The sequence below is a fragment of the Sceloporus occidentalis genome, unplaced genomic scaffold (genome assembly GCF_023333645.1).
Source record: "Sceloporus occidentalis isolate IW3139 unplaced genomic scaffold, rSceOcc1.0.p SCAF_3, whole genome shotgun sequence".
NCBI classification, from domain to species: Eukaryota; Metazoa; Chordata; class Lepidosauria; order Squamata; family Phrynosomatidae; genus Sceloporus; species Sceloporus occidentalis.
This window is the reverse complement of record NW_028316983.1, coordinates 132,959,863-132,980,796: the sequence shown is the minus strand read 5'-3', so window position 1 is coordinate 132,980,796 and position 20,934 is coordinate 132,959,863. Positions and strand designations below refer to the sequence as shown.

The 20,934-nt window shown below is 43.9% G+C and overlaps 1 protein-coding gene across 1 annotated transcript in view; it reads left to right on the top strand.

Moving 5' to 3' along the window:
• LOC149316829 (thrombomodulin-like) overlaps positions 1-18,422 on the top strand; it is a 902,913-nt gene extending 884,491 nt beyond the window's left edge. Inside the window, exon 2 of the mRNA XM_089516369.1 lies at positions 18,386-18,422. The gene's annotated coding sequence lies outside the window, so the exon portion shown is untranslated. The remainder of the gene's footprint in view (positions 1-18,385) is intronic.
• The last annotated feature ends 2,512 nt before the right edge of the window (positions 18,423-20,934 follow it).

The window sequence follows — 20,934 nt, the reverse complement described above, 5'->3', positions numbered from 1 at the left end:
AACAGCCAGGGCCTTTATTGAACATCAGCAATTGCAGGTGAGTTGTGGCGACATTGCATGGGAATAGGGTTACCAATTGTGCTTCCTTACAAGGTTCTTGTTCCTTTGAATGCTGCTTAGGACAGACATAAATTACAGACACTTGTTTTCCTGTCACAGCATCTCCATGCAGAGAAGACCTAAAGCTGTTCAGCTTCTATTTGTCCTGCATCTGTTAAAGGTACATGAGCTCGGTGAAGGACAAGATAGATCACAACATTATATAGGAACTGCTGATTTCCATACTGGTCATTGCTGTGAGTGCATTCGCTTATGATCTTCATGGCACCAGGAAGAGAACAGCCTTGCTCCTGGAAATATCGTCTGATGCACAGAGACAAGAAAAGCATTGTATCATACAATAATCACCAGCTGAAACGGTACCAATGAACAGCTGTGCCTTAGAGTGAGATAAGTGAATCATTGAGAAATATATCACCACCCTCAAAAGTATTTTCTATTGAACTATCCACTTATATATTTAAAGTGTTTATTAATTAACAATTGCATCAGTTATGTATCTAAGGTCATATGGCACATAAATAACACACTTACTAATGTTTTAGGGTTCACAGGATTTGCGTTCATGACAACAGCAATCCCCCAATCTTTCTGAATGTCTTTTTTTACTTTTTAAATTTTTATTACAATATATATTTCTTTTAATTAACTATCTATATCAATCTTTCTTAATGTGTGCTACTAGAAAAAGGAGTACAGCACTAAATATGTACTTACTTGTTCCCACAAAATGCTTCGTTTTGCCTGGATCATGTCCATAATTTTTTGACCTTTTTGAAATTCCTACTCCTAACTTTCACTGGCCTGTGTAAAGTAAGGAGAGGAATAATAGTTGTCAAAGCCAAAAACAGAAAAAAATATCCACAAGTTGGAAGAGACCAGTTGGGACCTTCATGAATAAACATCATTTACCACTTTACTGAATGAAAAGTAAACATTACAAAATTAGAAAGAAAGAGTGAAGTAGGGAGTTTTAAAATGGAAAGGAACAAGGAAAAATACAAAAAGAAAAAAAAATCACACTTTATAAAGTGAATTTATTTATTTAATCATTATACCAAGCAACAAAATAAACCAATATTGTTGTAATCCTGTACATGGGGAAGGCCAAAGAATAGTAGGTTGCCTAAAGAGGCATATTGAATGCTTGGCTGGAAATTATTATTAATGCTATTCTCATTATATTTCTATCCTTATACTATTAAGCATAAAAAGATACAAGTAAAATCACTACAAACAGATTAAAACAATTTTAATAAATAATTTAAAATGAGTTTCGAGCCAGAGCTTTTCTGGCTCACAACTAAAACCTTTAAGTACACCAGTTTGATTAAGTAGGGCTCTGTAGCCAGATTTGTCACAGATGTGTGGATTCATGAAAAAGTAAGGTAAGGTATTTACATTTACTTGATGTTAAAAGGAAACCACTGATAATGGCCTGTTACAGACTGCCAAAATAAAGCTGCTTCGGGTCTCTTTGGTGGTATGCTGTTTAAATGATGCATGGGTCCTAAGAGTCCGGAGGTCGCATCAAAGCCACACTCCATTCCTAAGCACTGGAGTGCAGCTTTGGTGCAGCTTCCGGATTCTTAGGATGCATGCATCATTTAAACAGCATACCTCCAAAGAGACCCGAAGCAGCTTTATTTTGGCAGTCTGTAACAGGCCAATGTTACTATTTAAGGGCAGGAATATGTTGAAGGATCTAATTTCTCTACAGGTTCACTTGGTGTGGACTCAGGAGGGCCTTTCCAGTGGCTGCTCCCAAGAAAGACTGGGAGGTCTCCCATCCAATCCCATTGTTTTTGGCAACTAATAGACTGCTGAGGACAAGGCTTTTCATTCTGGGTCCTTTTTGTTTTAGTTGAGATGTATGAATATGACTATTTAACAGTCATAGCCCATCTTACTATGTTTTAGTTGTGCTTGTTTTTTAATGATTTTGTGAGCTGCCTTTGATCCCAGTATTGAGAGGAAGGAAGGCTATCAATAAAATTAAATCAACCAGTCTTCTGCAATCCCTTTCGGTTTCTCTTGTTCACATATAATCAAGAGTAACAAGCCTCCAAGGGATGATGATGTTGCTCCTGAATTTGTAACAGTGATTTTAAAAAAAATTAGACAAGAGATTCATTTAATAAATGATAGACATGCAACTAACTTCACTCCCCTCTTCACTAACATACCTTAACAAGTTGGTGGTCAAAGAATACTGGAACAATGTGTGTGTGTGTAGCACTCTGGGCTCTTACAAAATCTCCATATATAGGAAAAGTGTTGTTGCTCCTGCTGCTGTTGTTATTTGTGTTAATTAACCTGGTGCCAGGGTTAGTGGGAGTTTTCCACACTGACAAAAGAAGAGCGACAACCTAAAAGGTGTTAGAAAATCTGAAAATGGGGCAGCTGCAGTTGAATCCAGCCTTATCCTACTTACAAGATAAAGGATGCCACTCCTTGCTTTCTTGCATGTGGAGAAACCCATATACATAGGTGGCCAGTCCCCATATTTTTACAATGCACCTTTATAAGGCCAAAATCAGCCCATTCTGTTTATGTATTAAATTCTAACAGCAGTATGATTAAAAATTTTATAAGGTGAAGTTGAAGGCTTTCATGGCCGGCATCCATGGTTTTTTATGGGTTTTTTGGGCTATGTGGCCATACTCTAGAAGAGTTTATTCTCTGAAGATGCCAGCCACAGATACTGGCGAAACGTCAGGAATAAACTCTTCTAGAGCATGGCCACAGAGCCCCAAAAACCCACAAAAAACTAAACATTTTATATTTTGTACCAGTTGGTATTCAGTTAAAACCAGATGGAGATTTGGAAATTTCCTTTCTGGAGAGCAAGAAACTATTGTCGTTTCCAACCACACAACTCTGAGTCACCTTCTATGAGAAAGCGCTCTGCATTGAGGATGCCTTGGGTCTTCTAGCTGGTGAACTTCCTTAGCCAATCTTGTCCTGTCAATGCAACCAACAAATAGTGAAAGTACAACAAATTTTGGGCCGATTGGCTCTGCCAGGTTCTCCAAGGCCTAAGAATTAGACTGGCAAGCATCTCCCACATTTTGGATCCACTCTCTGTATTTGTACTGCCTCACCTTCATATCTGAAACTTCCTTGGAGAAAAACACCATGCCAAAAAGAAGAGTTCAGAAGAAGCCTGAGGATGCTTCTAGGGGAAAAAAAGGTGCTCCAAATGGTAGTTTGGGGTTGGAATGTATGTATATGGTGTGCCTTCAGGTCATTTCTGACTTATGGCACCCCCTAAAGCGAACCTATCATGAGGTTTCCTTGGCCAGATTTGTTCAGAGGTGGCTTGCCATTGCCTTCCCTTGAAGCTGAGAGCATGTGACTTGCCCAAGATCACCCAGTGGGTTTCATGGCTGAGTAGGGAATCGAACCCTAGTCTCCAGAGTTAAAATGAACTTCAACAGGGAGAAATGTAAGGTACTGCACTTAGGGCGGAAAAATGAAATGCACAGATATAGGATGGGGGACACCTGGCTGAATGAAACTACATGTGAAATGGATCTGGGAGTCCAAGTAGACCACAAGTTGAACATAAATAATAATAAATAAAAACTTTATTTGTATACCGCCTTTCCGCAATGATCAAGGCGGTTCACAACACCATCAGATACAATGTATACAATACAAATCTATAATACATCAACTGCAAAGTACATGAAAACCATAGGTACATATAATTAAGAAACAGCCTTAAAATCACATGAGTCAATAGTGCGATGTGGCAGCTAACAAGGCCAATGTGATTCTAGGCTGCATCAATAGAAATATAGTGTCTTGATCAAGGGAAGTAATAGTGCCACTGTATTCTGCTTTGGTCAGACCCCACCTGGAATATTGTATCCAGTTCTGGGCACCACAATTTTAAAAGGACATTGAGAAACTGGAGTGTGTCCAAAGGAGGGTGACTAAAATGGTGAAGGGTCTGGAAACCATGCCCTATGAGGAAAAACTAGGAAAGTTTAGCCTGGAGAAGAAAAGGTTAGGTGATATGATAGCCCTGTTTAAATATTTGAAGGGATGTCATATTGAGGAGGGAGCCAGCTTGTTTTCTGCTGCTCCAGAGACTAGGACCCGGAGCAACGGATGCAAGCTCCAGGAAAAGAGATTCCATCTTAGCATGAGTAGGAACTTCCTGACAGTAAGGGCTGTTAGACAGTGGAACACTCTTCCTTGGAGTGTAGTGGAATCTCCCTCCTTGGAGGTCTTTAAGCAGAGGCTGGATGGCCATCTGTCAGGGACACTTTGACTGAGAGTTCCTGCATGGCAGGGAGTTGGAGTGGATGGATCTTGCGGTCTTTTCCAACTCTATTATTCTAGGAATCTATGGTTCTAGTCCAACACTCGAACCACTAGGAAGAAAAAACATCATCACAAATCAGTGCCTTGTTGACCTAGGTGTAGATGCCCTGCTCCAGGAGATTGTTACAGTGTTAATTCTCTCCAGAAGAGAAATAAGGGAGGGAATAGAAAGGGGAAGGTAATGGAGGGGGGTATTATGCGCAAATGCCTTTTTACTCCTACTGTCAGGCCCAAGGATCCACAAAAGAGGAAGGTCGTCTGTGACATGGTCTTCTTCTTTCCCTCCATCTTGGTGGCAGTGGTGTCACTGGTGTCACTTGTGGAAATGACACTTTGGAGCATGCGCAGGGAAGATATTTCTAAGCTGGGAATGAGGATTTGTTTGTCTCCTTTTGATAGCCAAATTCGCACAGGGCCCACTTGAATGTGCTTTTAACCCCTTGCTGTGCTCTGTGTGTGATAACCAATAGCAAATGGGATTGCTTTTGTGGGATGCCAGCACTTTAACCATTTTGGGGATGGAAGCACATAGGACCTACATGGGATAAAGTCCTAGGTGACACACCACTTCTCTCCAGATTCATTCCCCTGCGTCCCATTAAAAGGCTGATTATTATTATTATTATTATTATTATTATTATTAGACATTACTAAGGCTTCTGTATGATGCAGGATGGAAGGAGGTCAATGGCTGTGTATCAAAGAGACTATAATTAGGGAGGGCACTGCTTGCTGGTTGTGGTTGTGGTTGTGTGTGCATGTGTGTCCAGTTTTTCTTGGGCTGATTTTCCCCCCCTTTTAAGAAAGATGTTCGACAGAGATATGTTTTCCTTTAAAAATAAGGTTGCTTAGCTGTGGAGGTGAAATGCACCTTGTTTTCTTCTGCTGGGTCGATCCTGAAATGGCTGCCAAAGGGGACGAAGCAACATTGACTCAGTTGACGAAGCCTCTGTTCTGTAAAATGGGCGATCAAATGATCTGCTGAGGTTCTTGAGTCAGGTGTGAGTAGATCCAGGTAGGTCTCCTTTGCTTTTGCACCCCTTAGACTACTAGGTGTATGTTTTCCTCCTAAACGGAGATATTTCCTATTTTATTTTGATTTTTGCTTTTTAAGGGGAAATGCAAAACACTCGGGGAGGGGGGGGATGTAGGACATGACCAATTGAAAGCGTGTTTATTCGTTTTATTTGTTTCATTTCTATATGCCGCCTCTCTCCCAGGAGGGGCCCAAGGCGGCGCACGCATTGTAAAAACAAGCCATTAGAAATTTTCCAATAAAAGTCATCTATAAACGATATAAGCGCCCGTAAAAACGTACAAAAGTTAAAAAGCGCAGCTAAAAGCACTCTCATAAATGGGAAACCCCTGCTTCTTAGTCCCGCTCAAAATGGAGGACATTGTGAAATTCCACCCGGACAGAAAGTGGGAATGGAGGACAGGCTCTGGAAACTCTCAAAACTCTTGCGTAAAGTGTAATGCTAGTGAGACAAGGATGGGAAAGTAATTTCTAATTCTGTGAGAAAAGGGTGGGAAAGTAATTTCTAGTTCAGTTCTAATGAGAAAAGAATGGGAAAGTAATTTCAAGTTCCTCCGTTTAGGACCAGATGTCAACAAGCAGAGGAGAGAAGAACAACCAACTTTTGCCGAAAGCTACTCTGAGAAAATCCTTTGTTTCATCTGATTTGGTGCTTTTGCCCCAATTTTAGTATTGCTTTGTTTTCAGTTAAAATTAAGGGAAAGGAGGGACGATGATTTCCAAGTATTAGGGAAATCTGAGGGTGGATCCGCACTGAAAAAATAATCCAGTTTGACGCCATTGCAATGGCTCAGTGCTATGGGATTCTGGGAACTGTTGGGGCACCAGAGGAGATAGAGGAGGTTAGATGTCTCGGAAAACGACACTTCCCAGCATTGAACCATAAAGTGGGGTCAGACTGGATTGTTTCTGCAGTGTGGATGCAGCCGGAGACAAGAGGACAATTTGTTCTCTGCTTCCGTCAAAGAGCTGGAAACACCTCAAAAAGTATATACAATGATGGATAAAAGGGAGAGCACCCCAACACCCTTCAAGAGGGAAGTCATGTCATGATCCGTGTGTGTGTGTGTGTGTGTGTGTGTGTGTGTAAAATGATGGGTAAAGGGAGAGCACCCCACTCGGGTCTCTTCCTGATGCATCGGAGGGATTCTAGAAGGAAGACATAAAATCCATATAACAACAGCACACACACACACACACAATGACAGTCAACAACTGAGTTTAGGGGAGGGGGATCTGTTACAAAAACCTCACCGAAATAAATTACAATTGAGCATGTCCCATTCGGATCTATTAATTGCGCACCGATTCCTTTTCACTGATGTAAAAAATATCAACTATCCACTTTGTGTATTTCTCTGCGCATCCGAACACACTGTAATGCCAAATCCTTAAGGATATCAGTACAGATCAGGACAATAATAATAATAATAATAATAATAATAATAATAATAATAATAATTGCTTTTTAAAGTAAGCCTGCAGGGAGTGTTGTATGTAATATGTAATGATATTAGGAATATATATATAATTTACATTAGGAACGATATTAGGAATGTCGGGGCAGGTGGATCCGCTAGCAGCCTTGATGGGTTTTGTTTTGTTTTTGCCTACCTTTCGAAAAGGAGGAGAGAAAGCTGTCCATCGCCTAAATGCACAGAGTTATGTCTAAAGCATATACACATATTCACATCCATAGAGCCCAAGAGGAACCTACAACTCCGCTTTTACACACACCCTCCGCCTTACGGTGTTTCTCGGGCAGGATCTCCCTTGGATGGAGGCGCAAAATTGTTGCGATCTTTACACTGCAGGGATTTCCATCCTAAAAAGAAAATAAAAATCCGTTCACGGAGCAAGGAAAAGCCTCAAAAGTTTCAGCTCCCCCCCCCCCCCGCTTTCTTTAAGCAGAGCAAGGAAAAGAATTGTCCGACAATTCCTAAGTACTAGAATTCTGCAAGAATAATTAGACACGTGTCATTAATTTACTAGAGGAGCTCTTTGGAAACATGATCAAAACTGTAGCCAATGGCTGCCTCCGCACTGGAGAAATAATCTGTTTTCAGCCCGCTTTAACTACCATGGCTCAAGGCGATGGGATTCTGGCAGTGGTCGTTTATTGAGGCACCAGAGCGCCGCTCTGTAATATGCAATATGTAATTATATTATATATATATATATATATATATATATATAATATTAGGAACGTTACTAGGAAAGTCGCGCCGGCCCCACGACAAACTGCAGCTCCCAGAATTCCATAGCCTTGAGCCAGACAAGTGAAAGCGGGGCCAAACCGGGTTATTTCTCCAGTGCGGATGCAGCCAATGAAGGCTTGCTGAAATGGTGGACAGCTCCCCAGCCAGCGGAGGCGGTTAAGCAGACGAAGAAGACAGCTGTTTTCAAGTGCCTCTTGGAGGAGAACATCCTTAAAACAGGCAGAATCTATTTTCCAGTTTAAAAAACAATCTGAACCCAAAGGCTACGAATGTGGTCCAGTATTGTGTCTGGGTTTGTAAACAGAGAGGTTTTTCAAAAGCGCAAGACAAAAGATGAAGAAAGGACCTGCCAAACTCGGTGGATTTGGCCTCCTACGCACTCAAAACTATTTTACGGGTTGGCTTTGACTTACCTTAAAGCGATAATTGTTTAGGCGTTCTTTATATATATACATATATTTGTGTGTGTTTGTGTGCCGTAGAGGAGAGAGAAAAGGATCCATCCTCTGGAGTGTTTTCTTTTTTCAAGCCTGTAGGATAAGGGATCAATAGTTCAGAATATAAAAAATGGTGAAACAGAATGCAAAAGTAACCTCAAAGTCCCTGCGCTCTTGCCAGAAGCTTTAAAAATCTGTCTAAAAACAGACATTTTTATAACTTTGGGTTGCTTTGGACCTTCATATAGGAAAGCGGCATTGCGACCTTGCAAGAAAACACCGTTATTTTAGTTCCAGCCTATTATTATTATTATTATTATGATTTCCAGCAACGACACTGGGTCCACGGCGCCAAAAGTCGGATCTCGCGGCCGCTTTCAAATAGAAAAGTTAAACAAAGGCTAATAGGAAGCCTAAAAGGTTTCCCCGCAAAGGAGAGGGATTAGAATTGCTTTCCTTGACATCGCTTTGAATGAAATGTAAACTCAAAGGATACTTCAGCGAGGGGAGAAATAAGATAAAATAAAATGATACAGACTAGGAAGAGAAGTCGGGGCATCAAATGAGCTGGCTCACACGACGACGGCTGGGGTCTCCTTTTTGTATCGTTATCATTATCATTATCATTATTATTATTACTGATCACACACACTATATACTTTCCTCTTTCTCTCTCTCTCTCTCACACACACAATCCCTGTTTAAGGCCACGACTGGGGATAATGGACAGATATCATCAGGGAGACAATTGCCCCCTTTCAGTGTAGTCACTTCTCCTCCCGAGACACTGTCATTTCCGAAATAGGATCATTTGGTTTCCTATCGCACGGAATGACACCCAGAAAGGAGGACCTGACCCCAGGAACCCTCCAAACCCTCCCGAGAGATGTACATGCATGCTTCTTCGTCCTGCTCCAAATGGAGGACCCCGAGGTGGAAATGGAGGGCAGGTCCGGGAAAAGGAGGACCCCTGGCCACCCTGGACCCGACGTCCCAACCTACCGCCGGCGGCTGGCTTCCTGGCGCGGGGGCCTAGCCTCGTTTCCCCGCCAAGTGGGCCTCGCTCCCTCTCTGCCCCGGGAGAGGGACGCCCAGGGACGGAGGGAGGGCTGGGGCCCTGACGCCTGGCCCCTGGGGGGTCCCCCCGCCGCCCCAAGACACACACCCCTTTCCTTCCTTCCTTCCTTCCTTCCTTCCTTCCTTCTTTCCTTCCTTCTTTCTTTCCCTCCTTCGTTCTTCCCTCCCTTCCTTCTTTTTTCCTTTCTTTCCTTTCCTCCTTCGTTCCTTCTTTTTTCCTTCTTTATTTCCTTCCTTCCATCCATTCATCCTTCCTTTTTTTCCTTCTTTATTTCCTTCCTTCCCTCCTTTTTCCTTCTTTCTTTCCTTCCCTCCTTCGTTCCTTCTTTCCTTCCTTCCATCCATCTTTCTTTCTTTCTTTCTTTCTTTCTTTCTTTCTCTCTCTCTTTCTCTCTTTCTCTCCCTGCCTTCCTTCCCTTCAGAAAGAGAGCAACCCTCCCGCTTACCTCCCCTCGCCGCGACCCGCCGGGGACCTTTCCCTGGGAGCCGGCTTCCCTTTCCAGGGGCTGCCCTCCCTCCCTCCTCCCTCCCTCCTTGCCCTCCTTGTGCGGCGGGGCTTCTCCTTGGCTCCTGGGCGTCTTCTGGCGCTCTTCCCTCGGATCCTTCGCGGGAGGGTGCCTGTGTGTGTGTGAGTGTGTGAGTGTGTGAGTGTGTGAGAGAGAGAGACCCAAGAGGGGCTTCTGCTGCTCTGAGCCTCCAACCTTGGTGCCACTTCTTCTTTGTCCTCTTCCTGGTGCCCTCCCTGCGCCGCCTGGCTCGTTAGATGGACCCCATAATAAACTCCAACTCCCAGAATTCCATAGCCTTGAGCCAAAAAGAGTTAAAGCGGGGCCAAAGCGGGTTATTGCTCCAGAGTGCATACCCACTCAGCCCGATCCAGCCCAAGGCTTGACTTTGGAAACCAGCTCCTTTTCTTTCCAATTTACGCAAGCCTTCCTTGAGTTCCCCTGACTTCATGCAGGAGGAATCAATATGGAGAAGCTGGTTTTTGTTTTTAAAAAATCTGTAACGATGAATGAGGGCAGATCCCAAAGATCCAAGGACGGGAAACCTCACTCGGACTCACTCTTACTCCTTGGAGCTTTTTTCGCTTCACAGAAAGGTAGATCTGGACTTGAGAAGGGGCCTCCAAGCAGCTGAAGCGTGGTCCCTGCTTGGGAAAAGTGGGCGCTTAAGCCGGGGAATAATAATAATAATAATAATAATAATAATAATAATAATTTTATTTATATCCCGCCTCTCCCAAAAGGATCGAGGCGGGTTACAACACAAACACAATGGGGAACAAGCCCCACTGAACGCAAGGCATGAGAGAAAACGCATAGAATCGCTCGGTTCGAAGCTAAGATGTAAAGTCGGACCTTGTTCCTCGAAAGTCAAGATCTCGCATTGACTTTCCAAACCCTGCTCAGGATAAGAAATAGAGAATTGGTTTCAAACCTCCGAATCAATGAAAGGGTTTCTAGAGGGGCACCGATGAAAGTGGAAACAAAACTGCCTCCAATCAATGGAAGGAGGAGGAAGAAGAAAAGGCGCAAACCTTGCCTTGTTTGATCCGGGCAGTGAAGGTTTGCTACGGAGCACAAGGCTTTGAATTAGTGCGCCTTAAAACAGCATTATCTGTCTCGATCTCGGTTCGGGTTTTTTGCTCTAGGTCTCTTTTCTGAACTCTCTGCTGTTGTGATCCGAAAGCGGTAGTAAAGGCCCTTGATTTACCTTAGTTGCAATGGTTGCTTAATTCAACCACTCACCTGACTCTGGAAGTCTTCCTTTTTAAAAGCCCAATAGGACTCCAGCGTCATTCAAGATGACCAAAAGTCACACTCTCTCAGCCTCAGGGGAAGGCAATGGCAAACCTCCTCTGAACAAATATGTCAAGCAAACCCCACAATAGGTTCACCGTTATGTTAAAAAAAAAAACAACACGACTGGAAGGCACACAACACACACACACACACACACAGGACGTGCAAAACCTATTTTATAAGTGTCGCTGAAAACCCCATTATTAATAACTAAGCAACCGTTGCAACTAGGTGCATCGAGGGCCTTTATCTGCTTCAGGGTTTAATTCCAATAGCTAAAATCAATCAATCAATCAGTCAATCAATCGCGACTTGAAGGCACACAACAGCAGCAGCAACAACAAAGATGCCAACAAAGATACTGCTGTGATACCAATTGTGAACAATTGAAAATAAATACTTTAAGGGTGGTCCTTTAAAAACATTTTGGGAGGACTCTGGGCCCTAGCCTAAAGAGGAAGGTGGTCTGCAGTTTTATGAAATAATAGTAAATTTTCCACGTCCCATCCAAGGACCTTTATAGGGAGTTAACTGGTAGGAGGAGACCTTGGAGATAGAGTTATTTAATAAAGATCGCTATTCCACCCTCACCTTCCACGTCAAAACTGGTTTTAAAAATGTCTGTCCATTAGGACCAGCCTAATCCAAGGTGGAGTTCTCCAGTGAAGCCCCCCACCAGAGTTTACAACAAACTACAGTTCCCAGAATTCCATAGCAGGGAGCCACGGCAATTACAGCGGCGTCAAACCGGATGGTTTCTACAGTGTGGATGAAACTCCTCGTTTTTTGTTTATTTTTTGTTTATTTTGTTTTTGTTTGTTTTCTGTTTAGGCCTTTGTTCAGCAACTCAGGTTGAGATGCTTTAACTGCCACGGCTCAAGGTTGTGGAATTCTGGGAATTATAGTTTGTTGTGGCACCAGAGCTCTCTGGCAGAGAAGGATAAATGTCTCACAAAACTACCGTTCCCAGAATTCCATAGCACTGAGCCTTGGCAGTTGAAGTGGTGTCAATCTGGATTATTTCTGCAGTGTGGATGCAGTTTGTCTTCCCTGAGAGAAGCAGTGTGATGTAGTGGTTTGGGTTTGACTCTGGAGAACCAGGTTCGAAATCCCGCTCAGCCACGATGATCTTGGTCAAGTCACACACTCTCAGCCTTAGGGGAAGGCAATGGCCAACCTCCTCTGAACCAATCTTGCCAAGACAACCCAGGGATAGGGTCGCCATAAATCCAAAATGATTTGAAAGCACACAACAACAACAACAACAACAATAACTTCACAGCAGTCCCTTTTGAGACTGGTTCAGTTGCGGGACGGAGACGGATGGGGCAGAGATCCTTGAAGTCGAATGAGAATTGGAACCTTAAAAGAAGGAGGATAGGTCCAAGCCAACTCTGAACAAAGTACCAGTGAAAATTTATTCCCTCCAGAAAGCATAATCTCTTTCTCTCCTTCTGAGATGGGGAATTTAGAGGGATTACAATGCACTTTTTGTCAACAATGTTATATTAAGCCTATAGATCAGGGTTAGGCAGACAACCCGTACCCTCTAAATGTTGGACCGCAAATCACAAAGGACACTGGGACCTGCAGTCCAACGACATAGGAAGAGCCATACATTGAAACGTAGAATCGTAGAGGTGGAAGAGACCACAAGGGCCATCCAGTCCAACCCCCTGCCATGCAGGAACTCTCAATCAAAGCATTCCTGACAGATGGCCATCCAGCCTCTGCTTAAAGACCTCCAAGGAAGGAGACTCCATTACACTCCGAGGGAGTGTGTTCCACTGTCGGACAGCCCTTACTGTCAGGAAGTTCTTCCTAATGTTGAGGTGGAATCTCTTTTCCTGCAGCTTGCATCCATTGTTCTGGGTCCTAGTTTCTGGAGCAGCAGAAAACAAGCTTGCTCCCTCCTCGATATGACATCCCTTCCAGTATTTAAACAGGGCTATCATATCACCTCTTAACCTTCTCTTCTCCAGGCTAAACACCCCCAGCTCCCTGAGTCTTTCCTCATACATAGGGCATGGTTTCCAGACCCACTTGGTCTGTGCCAGGACCTGATCTGGCAGATGGAAGCCGGAGAAGACTTGCCTACAAGCCCTTAGCGAGTGGCAGCAGAGGGCTGTGATTCTTGAATCCGCCACTCTGCGATAGTGTTGTCTTATGGATCGCCGAGCAAATATTCTAAAGGCCCGGAGTGGCAAGAAACAGCTTGCCCCAGCAGCATGGGAATTAGTGTTTGTGCGGAGCAGCACTGTCTGAGTTTGGTTGAAGGCTATGGTCCAAAACACCCTGCAGGAAGAATCCAGTTCGATACCGCTTTGACTGCCGTGGCTCAATGCTAGGCAATCCTGGGAAGCGTACAAACTACACTTCCCAGGATTTCCTAGCAGCATGGAGCCAAAATGGAATAACACACCGGATTTCTCTGCACACCTGCTGGGCATTAGCTTCGGCTGCAAATAAAACAAAACAAATGCGTCCCTTTTATTGTAGCTCGTTTACACACTCAGACCGCACTGCAGCAAATATGCATGTGTGAGAACAAGGCTGCGTCTGCATTGCAGCAACGACGCAGTTCGACACCGCTTTAACTGCCATGGCTATAGAACTCTGGGATTTCTAGTTTTGTGAGCTATTTAGCCTTCTCTGTCGGAGAGCTCTGGTGCCACAACAGGCTACACAGCCCAGGATTCTATAGCATCGAGCCAGGGCAGTTAAAGCGGTTTCAAACCGAGTTAAATTGCCCAAATGCATGTGGCAAGCATCCACCCCAAAGGTGGCCTCCAAGGGACAGAGGACGCCTCAGCCCCACACCTTGTTCTCTAACAAACTCCCAAAATGAAAACAGTGGCATAATGTTCGTCCTTGCACTGGATCACTTATGCATAGATCTCTATGGCTTACCCTTGCTTTGCAAAAGCGACTGGTAGGGCGCCTTAAATACCCGCCCTTCTGCTTTGCAGAAGAGAGAGAATATATACTAACCCTGGCTCTTGTCCTGGAGCGCCTTTGTCAGATATTTTGCAGTATTTCTTGATGTTCACAGTCTTCTTCCCTGGCTGAGAAGGAAAAACGAAGGAGGACTGCCACCTAGGCATCCTTGTAAGCACTATATATTTACACAAGCCATCAACAGAAGGGAAGCCTGGTTTCTAAAAAAACAAAAGCAAATCCTAGGATAATACAGGAAGGATCCAGCAAAGGAGATACACCGCAGAAGCAGCACTGAATGGGGGAACAAGTTGTAAACTCAACGGGAATCGCTAGATTCAGAGCTGCCCTGCTATCATTCCCAATCCAGGAGGGTTTCCCTATTAATAAGAGGCGGTTTCCATAACATAACAATGTCAGTTGAATCTCAGGTGTAGTACAAGAAGAGGGGGATCTAAGGGAAGAAGGAGAGAGAGAGGTTTCCAGAAAAGGATCTCCATTATAGGCCTGTTCATCACCAAAAAGAGGGGAAGAGTCTTATCTTAAAGGCTGACATTTATTAGGATGTAAAATTTAGCGGATTTTAGTGCACAATCTCTTATGGCATTTAAAAGGGGCAAGTATTTAAGGTTCCCCAAGAGTCGTTTTTGCTTCCAGTGTTCTTCCCCTGGAAGATATTCAGGTTTCTGGGTTTCTTTTTGGTCTGCATGGATCGGTAACATACCAGCGAAAAGCGACATTGCTTTTCTTGTACAGCTTTCCGCATCTGCAGCTGGAAAACTGAGTACTGGCTACTACCTGTAGAAAAGGGTGGTGTGAAGACTTTTCCAGGACTACGCCTGTACAGCCAATACACATCCAGGACCCGAAACATGGAAGAACCTGTGTTGATCCATATCAAACTTTCACTGGGGACTGAGCAAATCTGTTGGAATTAAGTACTTCGGTCTGAATTGCTTAAGAAGGCCACTCCAAAATATTTTCTGCCGCACCAAGGATAGCTCACAAAGTCTTTGCTGTTGGGCAAAATCAATTTCTTCTCCAACTACTAGTGGGTCAGAGTGGTGCAAAAGTGTCAATGTTGGACTAAGGCTGCATCCGCACTGGATAAATAATGCAGTTTGACAGGGCTTTGACTGCCATGGCTCCCAATGCTAGGGAATCTTGGCCTTTGTAGTTTGCTGTGGCACCAGGGCACTCTGATAGAAAAGGTTAAATGTCTCATAAAACGACCATTCCCAGCATTCCATAGCACTGAGCTCTGGCAGTCAAAGCGGTGTCAAACCGGATTATTCCTGCAGTGCGGATGCAGCCTAGGAATAGCTTGGGAGACCGGTGTTCCAATCCAATCCTCGCTTAGCCGAGGAAACCCACTGGGTAGCCTTGGGCAAGTCACACTCTCTCAGCCTTAGAGAAAAGCAATGGCAAAAAAACCTCTTTGAAACAATCTTGTTTAGGATAATTGGACCAGAGGAGGCCGATCAACTCATGTTTACTCAACTCAAGGTTGCGATCCAACGACCACTTTATCTATGAGTAAGTTTCACCAAAGTGGATTAAATTTACCCGGGCACAGACATTTATAGGGTTGTATTGCAAATCCCGGCTCAGCCATGGAAACCCACTGGATGACCTTAGGAAAGGCACACTCTCTCAGCCTCAGAGGATGGCAATGGCAACCCCCCTCTGAAGGAATTTGCCAAGAAAACCCCAGGATTAGGGGTCGCCATAAGTCGGAAATGGCTTGAAGGGGCACAGCAAAAACAACAACAACTCCAATCTACTGTTTCTTCCATTTGAATGAGCCCTGTACTCACATATGCTTAGATACTTCATGCTTTGCAAACCATATGCTACTTGGGATCCTTGGGCAAGTCACACTCTCTCAGCCTCAGAGGAAGGCAACCAAGAAATGTCAAGAAAACCAAAGAAACAGGTTTGCCTTAAAGCTCTCCATAGGTCGGGAGCTATTTGAAGGCACCCAGCAACAAGCGATGTAGGTTTACTCCCAAAGAAGCCCCATTGATTCCTTGTTTAAATTAATTTTTATTTCAAGACATATAAAAAAGGCATCACATAACATACATATAAATATATAAAACAAAACATATCCGCAAACATAACAGACAAGAAGCCCTATTGATTCTGACAGGGAGTAAGACAGGGAATTTAAGGGGTTTAACAATGCACTTTTTGGTCAACATTTTTAAACTAAGCCTATAGATCAGGGGTAGGGAGACAACCTGTACCACCTAAATGTTGGATCGCAAATCACAAAGGATACTGTTTTATTGTAACCCGCCTCCATCCGTAGGGAGAGGCGGGCTATTATTATTATTATTATTATTATTATTACTGGGACCTGCAGTCCAACGCCATAGGAAGAGCCATACTATGTCCCTGCTTCCTCTGTGCCAGGACCACGATCCGTTCTGGTGCCACCACAAACGCCAGTGCCCATTAGAGCGGTCTGAAACCGGGTCCTCTCTCCCGTGCGGACGGAGCTTGGGCTTTCCCCCCTTTCTTTCCCCGACAGCCCGCTAATCAAGTAATTTCCCCCTGCCAGCCCCTTCCAATTGCTCTTTAGCTGTTGAACTGGGGAGTTTTGCTCGGGCTTTTCTCATGCTAATCGCCCCTATTCTGCCGCTCTCTTTGAGGCTATTTGTCGGGGAATAAATCTCCCTTGTTTGCCTGCCGCATGATTAATTGATATTGTGGCAGAGTCGCAACAAGGCAGCGCAGCCTCGGAGCCTTGGCAGAGGAGGAGGCAGGTTTGCACCGCTGCCGAGGTCTCCCAAAGGTCGCCTGCTTTTATGGGGGGGGGGTCTTTGTGGGGGTCCCAATAAAAGGGATCGCGTTGATTTGCTTGTCTTTATGTATCCCTTAATAGAGAAGGCGAGGAAGGGCAGGGAGGGGGCCCGGATGAAGGCAGGCATCTATGGCTAAACGCTGCTTCAAAGACAGTGCCAAGGCTGGGCTGGGTGGGGGTCCTAACAATACCCCCCCCCCTTCCAAGATATCTCTCTCCCTAGGAAAAAAGAAAACCAAAACCCAGTCCAGTCTTCCATCAGTTGGATTTCTCCCCCCCCCCCCCGAAATGACATCACTGCCTCCACAATGCGGATTTTTTAGTTTTTGCATCGTTCCTTCCCTCTCTGAAAAACCCAATAAATATCAGCCGATCCTTTTGGTTTGGGGTCTTGCCGGCTTTCCCCCCGCTTTGGTCCTTCGCCAGACTTTGGTCCGAAACACACTGCAGCAAAGCAGCGGTTTGAAACCGCTTTGAACTGCTCGGGTTCAATTGTCGGGGATTTGGAAAACTGTAGATCTGGGAGAGGCATGAAGCCTTCTCTGTCAGAGAGCTCTGGGGCCACAATGAACTGCAACTCCCAGGATTCCCTACCACTGAGCCAGGGCAGTTCAAGCGGTCTCAAACTGGATTATTTCTGCAGTGTGGTTTTGGACCACTGTTGAATAAACGCAAGGGGGGAAAAAGGAAGGTAGATTTAGGAAGAGATCTGCTCAGTTATTCTTCCTTTAAGAACAACAAGGGCTGCATCTGCACTGGAGAAATAATCTGGTTTGTGTAGTCTTTTCATAGCATTGAGCCATGGCAGTTCTTAAAGTGGTACTAAACCGGGTTATGCCTGCAGTGCGGATGCAGCCAAAGACGCATTTTTAAAAGACACAGCACCAAATTGGTCTCAGGAGGACAGATGCTCTATCTCTTCTCCATCTTTCTCTCTCCCTCTCCTTCTCCTCATCCCCTGAACAAACCTCCTTTCGTCGCAAACCTCGTAACTGCAACTCGGCGCTTCCATTAAACAACCCTCTTTGCATCTGGCTTCATTGTAAACATTTCCCTTTTAAAGAGAGATAGAGAGAGAAGGAGAAAAAGAAACTGTTTTCCTTTCTTTCTTTCTCTCTCCCCCTCCTTTCCTCTACGCAGGGTAATTGATAGGCTCTAGGAGAGGTCAGGATTAGCATAAGAATTAAGAGCAGTAAATTAATTTAATATTCCATGCACATCTTCAATTATTCCTCCAGACCTTTGTCTCCGCGGCTGGCAGCGAGAAGGTTCAGCTGCTCTTCAGCCAAACAACATCTGTGCAGTTAATAATTTGATAAATAGCTCATACAAATAGTTTCTGAATTATCTGCCAAGACGGGACTCTTGGAGGGTGGCAACGCTGGGAGAGGAGCCGATGGGTGGCATCCTCGAAGAAGAAGAAGAAAAAGAAGAAGAGGCGAGGATGGCTTCAAACAGTCGTCCAAGCATTGGAAAGTTAGAGTGTCAAAGTGGATTATTTCTGCAGTGTAGATGTAACCAAGACCTCGGGAAATCCTAGTTCTGGATCCTTGCTGGTTTATGGAAACCCCTTGGATGAATCACTCTCTCTCAGCCACAGAGGAAAGCAATGGTACCCCTTGTTCTGAACAAATCTTGCCCCCCCCCCAAACGAAAACAAAGCCTGATAGGTTTTTCAGGCTCTGTGGCCATGTTCTAGAAGAGTTTATTACTGACGTTTCTCCAGTATCTGTGGATGACATCTTCAGATAATAATAATAAAAAAGGGAATATTAACTACAGTCATCTTTCTCTGAAGATGCCAGCCACAGATGCTGGCAAAATGTCAGGAATAAACTCTTCTAGAACATGGCCACAGAGCCTGAAAAAATCCACAAAAAACTATGGATGCCATTCATGAAAGCCTTCGACTTCACTTTGGAAACATTACTTATTGAACCTCCATGACTCTGTTGTCCGCACTGGCTAGGTGCGTCTGGCAGTTGTAGGCCAAAAAAGCCTCTCACAACTTTCTGAAGCTCAGAGGTTGATGACATTCTCTGGCGCTCTTTATTTTATGGTGAGTATGGCCACATTTCTTACTCCTTGGAAAGGACTCTGGCACTTAGGAGGAATGAGTTACAGAACCACAGAATCATACTGGGAAGTAAACTTAAGTCTAGGAAAGCTCATGTTGCCAACTTCTTTCTTTCAGTTAGTCTCAAAGGTGCTACAGGATCTCTCTCTACTCACTGGTAATCAAGTGATCAGAAATGAGCGCATGTTCAAAATTGGATGACAGGCCAACCAATGCACCAGAAAACTTCTTTGCCCTCTCTCTGTGTGTGAGTGAGAGAGATGCTTAGGAAGTTTACTATCTAGGAAGAGACAGTAACCCTACTTATGGAGGATCCTAAGGTCATTGCTTGATCACAGCTGCCTCCCACGATGATTTTATATGATTGAATCACCACTGATCTCACTCCATAAACTGAACTTCACTGTAGCCACACTTCGACCTCCTTGAAGGGAATCAGTTCACCCTGAGAATGGTTCAGCATACATGAGTCAAGTGAGGAACACACATGTGCGAATGGTCTACTGATGAGAAGCTATCAAATATATTACTGCCGAGATTCTGTTTTTGTAGTAAAGGCAGCAGAGACGTGTGTGAAGAGAGTTATGTGGGATATGCTTATATGGACTAGAGTCCACTTCGTCAGATGTTCGATGATGCTGTATCAGACAACATGGATATAATCCATGAATAAATCAGTTCATCTCTTTGAGAGACACAAAACAATTTGCATTTTTGTTGGAACAAACACTGCCACCCTTCTAGAACTTTTCTCATAACGGAAGGAAAACATTGAAAGTGTGCTTTCATATAGAATTGACCAGTTAAGCAATTTGACGTTCCCTTATTTTAATAAGAGAAAACTAACCGTGTTTTAAACTCTTCCAGTGAAATCACCAAAACTTCAAAGTGCTGAGCTTCAGCTAAACAATCTCTTAAATTTGCCTGTTGATATTTTCTTTGGTTACGTCTGTAGCTATCTGAGATGGACAGATGAGAACAATTTCCTTTCCCTCTTAAATATGGCACCAACTAGACAAACACTTGAAGTCATTGAAAACTACACCCCGAATTCAGAGGAGCCTTGAATAAGAAGCAAATAAACTGGATGTCCTTGCACTTTAATGAGAGCATGGTAGTGCTGATCCTTAAATACTGGCAAACATTCTTCAAGACCCTAATAACAAACCACTTCCCAGACCTCTTTTAAAAAGATCATACTGTCAGGCATGTGGGTTGAATGAGAGAAACCTAGCTTATTAGAGCAGGGTGAATATCACAAAACAAAAAATTGCCACGAGTGTTCACTTGAATTCAGGACGATGTCCTCAATCTCTCTTTTGTATTCGCTCACTGCTGATGTCGGAGAAGGAAAGTTCTCATCGCACAACTCTTGTGCAAAGCAGAATCTGAGCTCTTTAAGCTTAAGTGCCACATTTGGGCTAGAAGCAACAGATTGTGTAGAGAATGGGAAACGGCACGACCCAGCAGTGGGATACGTTTCCCAAAAGTCCTCTTCCAAAGCCTTAGTACACCGCCAATTAAAAAAGGGAGAGGAAAGGCCCTGACCTGCCTCATTGCTAGCAGCCCTGACAGTTAATTCATTTACTTTGTCTGAATGTGACAAGTGCTAGTTAACTGTTATATGTGATATCTGAAATGGTTTAACCCATTTTGCAGTGGTCCCCCTTGTCTTGTCATATCTGGAAGTTCACAAAAGGACATTTTTTGCTGAGGAGTTAACACAAATTACATTGGAACGTCACACTTTACGTTTCTTGACCTCAGAGTAGAATAGCAACATGTAAGAACACAGGGCCTTATTTATGCATAAGATCAGTAAGCTGTATAGTTTTATGAGGGGCCTCTAAACACAAGACCAAAAGAAACGTATAAAAATTTCAAAATATACAGGGTTTCTTTATTTATTTATTTGGTAATATTTGTTGTTATTAGCTGCCCTCAAGTTGACTTTGACCCCTGGCAACTCTATAAATGCTCAGTTCTTGAAGATTTAGGGTTGTGTCCCCTTTGATTGAGTCTATCCATCTGGTTTACGGTCTTCCCCTCTTCCGACTGCCCTCTGCCTTTCCAAGCATTATCATCTTTTCTAGTGAGCCATGTCTTCTCCTGATGTGGCCAAAGTATGACAGCCCCAATTTA